This window comes from Cucumis melo, chromosome 4 (genome assembly GCF_025177605.1).
Source record: "Cucumis melo cultivar AY chromosome 4, USDA_Cmelo_AY_1.0, whole genome shotgun sequence".
Taxonomy (NCBI): Eukaryota; Viridiplantae; Streptophyta; class Magnoliopsida; order Cucurbitales; family Cucurbitaceae; genus Cucumis; species Cucumis melo.
This window is the reverse complement of record NC_066860.1, coordinates 21,071,605-21,082,237: the sequence shown is the minus strand read 5'-3', so window position 1 is coordinate 21,082,237 and position 10,633 is coordinate 21,071,605.

The window sequence follows — 10,633 nt, the reverse complement described above, 5'->3', positions numbered from 1 at the left end:
AACCACCATTTCCCAGATGAGGTGGCGTCCTTAGATGGACCCCAAACGTCACTATGGGTAAGGGTAAACGGTTGTGTGGGTTTATATGGTTATGAAGGACTAACCTAATGTTGTTTTGCCCGAATGCACACTTCAAAAGATAATGAGGAGACATCTATTTTAGGAAAGAGATGGGGAAACAAATATTTTATATAAGTAAAGTTCGGGTGACACAATCGAAAATGCCACAACATAAAGTCATGATCAGAAGTGCTAGTCCTAGAGATACTACTACTGGAGGTATCATCATCAAGGATGTAAAGTCCTCTACTATGTCGGGTAGTGCCAATCGTCCTCCCTCAACTCAAGTCCTGAAAGTAAATAGATTCAAGTAAAAAAGTAGCGTTACAGTGCAACTCACGAGTGATCTTACTGAAAGATAACAAATTGTAAGAAAGCTTAGGCACATGCAAAATATTTTGGAGAGAGAAATTGTCAAAGAGAACTATTTGTCCTTTCCAGAAATCGGGGCTAAAGAATCATCGGCTATCCGAATTTTCTCATCACCGGCTGTTGAATAAGAAATTTTGGAACCAATCACAAATTGCCACATCATTTACTAAAATAATTATATTTGGGATTAACTAAAAATTGGCATGTGTCCCAAATTAAATTTAAAGACAAATTGGACAATTCTAATGATGTCACGTGTCTTTATTATGACAATTGGGTCAAATTAATTATTTTGGTTCAATTAAATATTATTTAGTTAGGCTAAAATTCAATTGAGCCCAAAAATAAGCTTAATTTAGCCTAAAATAAAATATGACCCAAATCCATGTGATTGAGCCCATGGGTATGGTCCATGGACCAGAATAGGCTCAAGTCCATTATAGCCCACCAGGGAACTCTATAAATAGAGGAGTTCTCTTCATTTGTGGGGGTGGGAAATTTTTTACTCCAGAAGGTCTGAGAGAATTCTCCCAAGAGATAGAAGCCTTCTCAACTCCTGAAGTCGACCATCCTCGAAGATTGAAGCTCCTTTGAAGATACAAGCTTTCTTCTAAGTCTCCAACTTCAAGAACATCTTCGAAGATTGAAGCTCCTTTGAAGATCCAAGCTTTCTTCCAAATCTTCAACTTCAAGAACACCTTCGAAGATTGAAGCTCCTTTAAAGATACAAGCTTTCTTTCAAGTCTCCAACTTCAAGAACACCTTCGAAGATTGAAACTCCTTTGAAGATCCAAGCTTTCTTCCAAGTCTTCAACTTCAAGAACACCCTCGAAGATTGAAGCTTCTTCGAAGATACAAGCTTTCTTCCAAGACTCCAACTTCAAGAACATCACGTGCTTCGCTTTCTCAAATCAAACGTAAGCATCCAGCCGAGAGAGAATCAGAGGATCAAATTCTAGAGATCGAACCACATCATATCAAATCAACATAAATACAACATCAACACAAGTTCAACTCCACGAATCAAATTTCTCCGGGAATCTCGTGTGAACACCGGCACAAGGGGTATAAGAGACAAAATGCTCCAAAAAACCTGTTAAGTAATCTGCGGCCCTCGAGTCCAAAATCCAGGGATTCTTCCCATCAACACTAATAAGGCCAAGGGACTGAGACATACCTGACTGAGCAATGACGCTTAAAGTAGGAGAGCTGGTCTTGCTAGCAGTAGGGTCAGTTGGTTGAAAGGTGCTAGCATTCTCTCAATATCGTTGCGCCCTGAGCTCTGTTGCTCGTTGGAGGAACGGTTGTTACCTCTTGGAAGCCGACCGTGGAGTTTTCAACACTGATCCTTGGTATGTCATTTCTCTTCCAGTGCTCACAAATGAGACTTCGTTTTCCATTATTCTTTTCATTATCTTGGGTCTAAAATTGAGCATTAAAGGAAGCAGAGTTAGTTACATAATTTGAAGGCACATTAGGAAGTGAAATTATCGGGTTCTTGGAATACATCGATAGATCGGTCGATTTAGACTGTGTCGAGGATGCACAAACTTCAAAAACAGCTCTCCTATAGGTTTGGTTAATCCCGAGACCACAAACATATAGATGTCTATAACTGGAGGGTGCCGATGACTCGTCCACTTCAATCTCAAATCTGTTATGGAGTTGATCAACCCCGTTCCTATAGGAGAAAGATTGCTCCAAATGGTCGACGGACAGACTTGCATTGCTGTACAGATTTGACAGTTTTAGAGGTTGTTGTCCAACGGCAATGGGCGGTGCGTGTGACGGCGGATGACTAGAAGCATGAGACAGTTGGATAGACGACAACGTGTAGAATCGAATGGGATAGGCGGTGAGATTGACAGACGGCAGCGTGTAAGCCTACCCGCCTGACAGAGGTGGCGTGTGAGGTTGTTTCTGGTCGAAAGGTTGCACAGACGGCGGCGAGGGTTGGTCCATTAGATAGATCGACGATGTCTGAATCCTTTGGAGTAGTTTTTCCATACTGATGTCAACGGCGAGCAGCTTCTGTTTTGGTCTGGGTTTTTCCTAAACCTTTTTCTAAGGTTTCATTGTTGCTTCGCTCTGATACCATATTGAAAGCAATAAACACAAAACCAAGATTACATGGAAACCCAAGAACTGGGAGAATAACCACGATGTTTTTAGTTTTATTATTTTCTGATAATCATACAATAGGTACAATAGGGGAATAAATAGAAAAGTACAAAGAGATAAAAAAAAAAAGAAAGAATATTTAGAGTGAATCTCCCCAATGGGCAAAGCCTACTAATTCTAACAGTATATACTCTTAAAAACTTCCTAGATTCATAAGACTCTAACGGCCCAATTTGGAAGAGTATAAGATTCACAAGGGAAGATGACATCAGTATTCGGTGCATGGTTCTGGCGAAGTTGTCCAAGAGCTTGGTGAAGTGGACAACCCATGGACGCTGTGCAGGCATTATCAGACATCGACGAAGACCTTCTTTTGGTCATCAACCACTTATGAAGCAGGTGGTTTAGGATAAAGTAATTCAATGTAAAACTGGTAGACATGAGCTACAAAATTATAAAAACACTTTGTGTATAAACTTTTAGGGTTTATGAAGCAGCTACAAAATTACATTTTATGAATGTCTATTTTACTTGTTCTGTATCATATACATACAACGCAAAGTTGGTTCGAGGATGGCAGATAACATTTACCTTGTATAACTTTATCGGTTAGTTGTTGTATACGATCATTTAAGTTTCGTATCGTTCTCGAATAGATGTAATAAACGATTGTTTAAATAAATTTAGTATATCGTCTAGTACATTTAAAATGATCGTTTACACTAACGACATTATCATTTAGGATTTAAGATCTTTTGAAATTATTCGGTTTACGTAATTAACGATCGTTTACGTTAACGACTAATCAAAGATTTTTTTGAATTAAATTAGCAATCGTGTAGATTAATTATTGTAATCCTTTTGAAATTATTCGGTTTATGTAATTAACGATCGTTTAACATTTTGACAGCACATTTTGTGAAATTATTTGATTTACGTAATTAACGATTGCTTAACATTTTGTCAAAAGTTTGTGAAAAGGTTAAATACGCATGTTTATGGGTGAAAAAGGATAATTATCCGTGTTGTATTATTATGTAATTGCACGATCATTTAATATGAATGAAAGTGATTTACGATGTGAAAAGTTTAGGGTTTGTGAAAAGGGTAAATACGCGTGTTGTACGATTACGTAACTGCACGATCGTTTAACATTGATTACCATCATGTAAAGTGTATAACAGGATAGTTTACCTTTATTAACTCGATCGTGTAGGTATTTCAACACGACCATTTATATTTAAATCAGATATTGCGTAGATTTCAGTATTATGTAGATTATTGCATAATCTCATCGTGTAATTAATGAAGAGATTAGCGCCACGTGGCAAGCATCTTTGAGTTAAGGCTTTGTGGCTGATAATGGTCAATAAGCGTGTTGAAAATAATCAATTCTCATTTATTATCACAAAAAAAAATTCTTCCTTTTTCGTTCTTTTGTCTTCCTTTAAAACTCTTCTCACATACTATTACATTTAGGGTTTCTGAACTTTTCCTCTCAAACATTTTTCTCTCAAATTTTTCTTCATTCTTAGAAAATAAGTGTAAATGTTGTAATTCAAGATGGTGCTATTTGGACAAAGAATAGTAAATCAAGAAGAAAAAGGAAAAGACGTGCAAGATGCTTTCAAAAATGTCTACAAAAGACTATGGTATGCTCTTATCAACTTTCCTAGATTCCAAAGCATCGTCCCACCCAAGTTGAAAGTGGGCAAAATTCAAAAAGGAAAATATCGGTGCTGTTTAGCTCAAGAAGGATTAGGATATTCGAATCCTCGTACCCATTCTTCTGCAGTGCCTTCAGCAAACAATCCTTTATCTTCGGCTGTTAGAGGCGGTTAAGGTGAAGTCATCCAGCCATTGAAGAAGAGAAAGAAGAAGAAGAAGCACCTATAAAAAGAAGAAGAAGAAATAGCCATTGAGGCAACATGGTGTATGCTAGTGTGCCACAAGTGACAGCGTCTAGTAATCTTAGATATGGTGAATCAAATTTGCAAATATTTAATGTGAAAAGACTTGTTGAGTGTGAAGATTTGTTAAGTGTAAAAACCTTCTTGAGAAGGGAATGAATGCCTAAATGTTTATTGCAATAAATGCAAGCTTACAAAGCTTTGTGAAAATAATGTATAAGAGTTTTTCAGAATTTCTCCATTTTATACTTGTTTAAATTGTGTAACACTATCGCTTACGTGTTGTAAACGATCATTTAAAAAAATTAACATTATCACTTATATGTTTTAAACGATGCTTTAAAGTAATTAACATTATCGATTAAGGGTCTAATGTTAATTTTTTACATGTATTCAAAGATCGTTTTGATTTAAATAAACAATCGCGTAGATTAATTAGTATGATCGTTTTGATAATATTGGGAGATCTTACCTGACGATTGTTTTGAGCGTATCGTTTACATAGAACAATGCGATCATTTACATCTTTTAAAAGATCGTTTTGACTTAATTACACGACCATTTATATATATATATATATATATATATATATATATATATATATATATATATATATATATATATATATTAAACACTAAGCGTAAATGATCGTTTACACATATCGTTTAAAAATACGCGCTGACATTTTAAAAAAGCACACAAATTTACAATATTGTCCCTTTGGTAAAAACCAACAATATACATACCGTCTTCTTCCGTCACTTCACAATATACAAACGCACTAATCATTTAGATTTTCGTCTGAAAGATTTCCTATTCCCTTACTCCTTTTCTCTCAAACATCCATTTTTCTCTTCAATGTCAAAAGGTATGTTTCAGTAAAACTTTAATTTTTCGTTGATGAACTTGTCGTACTATAATGTTACGTTTCGTTTTCTTTATATTTCAAATGTTTCGACTTCTACTTTGAACACAATCATTATGTTGTTAAATTCTTACCCTTAAGCGTTTCCGATTTGTTTAAACTTTTATTCTAGAGATTGTTAATTAAATGTTTCAATTTATCATTACTTGTCGATTAATTTTATTACAAATGTCTTTCTGTTTGGATTAAACGATCTGTTACATCAAGTAAATGTGATACTTTAACCTAGACTAGATAATTGTATATATTGGACTGAACGATACATTATATAGTCTAAACGATGTTTAGTACACATAAAATGATCATGTACATAACGAAAATATATTATGATCATTATTTTTAGGATGGTTGTACCGACGACAAATACTTTCCTGCCACTGTCTCATGTCAAGTGCACAAGATTGACACTCTTATTAAGGATAAATTGACCAAAAAACAGTTGTAGATGTTTCAGAAAACAATTTTTAGTCCATTACTAAATGTCAACATGGTCTTCAACGGCCAGTTGATCCATCATTTCTTGTTGAGGCAGATACCTAAAGAAGCCAACGCTAATGGAAATTGTTTTTCTGTTTTAGGGAAAAATGTTCGTTTCACCCAAAAGGAATTCAATATCATAACCGGGTTGTGGCCAACCAATGTAACATTGGATAAAAATTACGACAATAAGCGCCTACAAAACCTCCTATTCAGATCAGAAAACAAGAAAATAATAACGTGCTTAGAAGTTGAGAAAATTTTCAAAAATTTTGACTTTACGAATGATGATGATGCTGTGAAGATTGTCTTAGCCCTTTTTATTGAAACTATCATGGTCGAGAAGGATAAAAAAACGTAGTTTGATATGGATGTTTTGGGAAGAGTAGATGATGAAGAAATTTTTAAGAACTTTGATTGGTCAACTTTCTTCTACATTCGTTTGCACAGCTTGAAAACAATTCTACAAAGGAAAAAAGAAGCATACGAGTTAAAGAAGGCAAGAAGTTCGAAAGTAGTGGCATTCTACAACGTCAAAGGCTACGTACTTGCTTTTCAGGTGATTTTTATTTGTTTATACACTTTAGTTAAATACAAACTAAACATCAAAGATTAACATATTTGTTTGACTGTTTTAGGTGTGGGCTTATAAAACACTCTCAACTGCAAGTGAGCACCTAGCCACAAAAAACAGTAAGAGATCAATCCCTAGAATATTAAGATGGAATTGTACACAAGCTCCATCAAAATGTTGCAGAAAAACATATTCGACAACAAAAATGTAAGTAAAAATTGTCAGCGATCGTTTAAAAAAATTGCACAATCGTTTACATTTTAAACGTGATCGATCTTGTATCATTTTATAGACGATCATTTAGCTTAATGTAATATTGTTTACATTGAATACCATATAAAGTATCATATGATTTTATAGGCGATCGTTTACTAGCTTAGTTTGATATACAACGTATTAACAATTCTTTGATTATAACTTGATTATAACATTGCAGACTGTTGTTCAACCTAAACTGAAGCTATCAACCCAAGAGAAATCTTTCATGGAGAGTCGAATTCGAGGGGATGATAACATGAAAATTGAAGACAATGAATCCATGCCAGATATTAACAGCAGTGATACCAATACTCTTGCTGATACTATGAACAATCAATTATTGGATCACAATGACTTGAATAACTTGCGATCAACTTCATCTCCACTACTCAGTACAATGAAAATGTTGATGGACTTAATTCTGTTATGCAACTGTCACTATGAAGAAAAGAAAGACAAACAGTGGTTGACTAGTCTGAAATGCATCAAATAACCAACTAGAAACATTTCAGATCCAATGACAAACCAGAACGAAGTTATTTGAAATCCTACAAAAAAACTAAAAAATGACATCAACGAAGTTCGTAAGGATTTATCCACATTAACTTCTATAGTCTATAAGATGGATGACGCAATTAAAAAGCAGTCATTGGAGCTGTCTAAAATGAAGCACATGCTGAATAAATTGGTCTAGGTAAACTTTGGTTTCATAAAGCATTTTGTTTATCAGTTGTTTAAATAAATGATCGTTTAACTAAAATATATGATCGCCTATCATATTTCAATAGTCGCTTATCACAGTTACACGATCGTTTAGATAGGATACATCATCGTATGCTTTTTTATACACAATTGTTTAATTTTAGTTTCAGAAAGTATTTCGTTTATCATTTGTTTAAGTAAACAATCGTTTAACTGAAATATTCGATCGGATATCACATTTCAACAATCGTTATCATTACTTTTGTATACACCATCTTTTAGTCATCAATTTTTTATTTTATTTTCATTTTTATTTATTTATTAGAATCAAAATCAGAATCAAGGGAATGATGATACTCATCACTTCCAAGATGATCTTTATGATGATTTTAATCATGACAATATGGACAAAAATAATGATAATCAGAATAGAAAAAATATCTTTAGCAATGAGCAACCATATGTTGAAGAACAACATACTCAAGAACTTACTAAGGAAACTCAAAGGTTAACATTTCATTCATTATTTATTGATTTAGAATTTTTATCAATATAAAGAAGTAATAATTGTATTTTTTTTTCTCATTTTGTTTAGGGAACAAAAAACAACATCACCTAAACATCAAGAGAAATCAGACATTGATATTAGCATAAACAACAGGGATGCATACTTGCTATTAACTATAAGCAATATATCAGATAATATGAATGCTCAAAGTCAGAAAGAAAAAGACCTACCAGAAATGATTACTACTCTTCCACTTATAAGCCAACTACTTCCACTTTGTGAGATACTACCATCAAGTACTCTCAAAGATCTTGTATTAGCTCCCTTAGAACAAATTTTAAAAATTCACGAAGTGTCACCATCAATTTCAATTGTAAATAAAGAATGTCAACTGGTATGTATACACAACAACTGTGTAGTCCTTTGAATTAAGAGTTTGTTTCTTATCTAATATTATGCGTTATAAGAAATACAAAAAAAATGATCAAGCAGTTACTTTGGTTGAGATACAAAAAAAACGAGCAAGTAACTGGGGAACAAAGTTTAACAATTGACAATGTGCAACAATCTACTTCGGAACAAAGTTTAACAATTGACAATGTGCAACAATCTACTTCAGCTGAAAAAATAGAATCTCAATTGGTATGTATACACAACAACTGTGTAGTTCTTTGAATTAAGAGTTTGTTTCTTATATAATATTCTACATTGTAGGAAATATAAAAAAAAATGATCAAGCAGTTACTTTGGTTGACATACAAAAAGAAAATGAACTAGTAACTGAGAAACAAAGTTCTACAATTGATTTAGAATCTCAAGTGGTATGTATACACAAGAATTGTGTACTTCTTTAAATTAAGAGTTTTTTTCTTCTCTAATATCATACATTACATGAAAGACCTAAACAACAGGTTGAGATTAAAAAAAAAAGATGAAGCAGTTACTTCGATTGAAAATGAACCAATAACTGAGAAACAAAGTTCTATAATTGACTTAGAATCTCTATTGGTATGTATATATAAGAACTCTGAAGTACTTTGCATCATTTTTTTTTTTGTTATTTAACATTATGCATTATAGGAAATGAACGAAGAACAAAAACCAATAAAAATAAGGAAGCTATGTAATATAGCAGATAAAAAAATGCATGATCAACAAGTTAATCCACCCACAACATCTACTGAGGTCATATTACAACCTACAATACATGTCCCAGATGTCAAATTACGAGATATAGATAGTTATGATTCCGTGTGGCCAGTGAATCCAAAATTGTGGAAGGCATACTTATCTTGGAAGAGATCTAGAAAAACAACTAATGAAGAGAGGACAGTAGTGTTCACAACCTGAAAGAAGGAATTTTTCAAAAAGCTTGAAGAAAACACATGGATACTAGGAGACGTAAGTACTCTTTCCAAATTTCATTTTATATATAAAACTAAACGATCAAGTACAATATTCTTTATCTAACTAAACAATCGTTTATATATAATACATGATCGTTTGATTAGATAAGCGAACAAAAACCTTGTACACGATCGCTTAGTATAGAAAAGATTGTTGTAAACGAGCACTTGTATTTGCTAAACGATGACTTGAATTTTGATAAACTATCGTTTCTATTCACTAAATGATCGTTTGATTTTTTTTTGTAGACCATGGATTTGTTATTGTACCACGTGCAAAAAAAAATGTTGCATCTGAAGCATCTTTGCAAATATATTTTTTATTTGTTCTTTAAGACTGGAATCAACAAAGAACGTTGCATAATTAGGCAACGACTTTTTGATAATCATGTGCTGACACCAGACAATAAGAAAGTTAAATAAACAGACACGACAGCACACATAGCACTATGGTCATAACCAGATTTAGATTACTATTTTAGTTCAGCTGTTGGTGATATCCAAGATAAACAAGAGTGGGGAGATGTAACTATGTGATTGGCTGCATCAACATAAAAGAACACTGGTTGGCTGTTGCAGCTGATATGAAGAAATGCAAGATCTATGTGTTTGGCTCAATGCCAAATTATGTTAAAAAAAACTTGTTGATAAAGCTCTTGCAATACCTGTGCGATCCATCCCCTCACTGCCAATTGCTATTGGAATACATGTGCATAGCAAACGTTTCATGTATGGCCCTTGGCCAGTAGTAAGATCAAATACCACATTACAAAAAAAGGCGCTTCATTAAATTACGGGATTTTTTGTGCCAAATTTATTGAATGCCTTGTAATAAATGCAGACCGTGATTGTCTAATTATGGATAACATGAAACTGTTCAGATAACAATATGTAGTAGAATTTTGGGCAAATAAATTATATTGCTAAATAAAATGTTTGTTTTGGTTGATGTACATGTACTGTTTTTACTTTTTAATTTTTATCAACTTTTGGCTGAGTGATTCTTTTCGTTTACATAGATATCAGAAAACAACTGTATAAATATATAAAAATATTAGTGTAGAAAAATATAAAAGATCGTGCATATAGCTTTAAGCGATCGTTTATATATACCACACTAATGTCTAAACGATCGAGATTTTTTAAATTAATCTAAACGATCATCTAAGATATCATAGACCATCACGCACTTAAGTCAAACCGATTTCCTAAACTATATGTAAACATACAATTATCAAGCATAAATGATTAGACGATACAAATCACACGATCATTTAGTAAAGACTAAGCGATCTTCTTAATACATGTAAACAATATTAA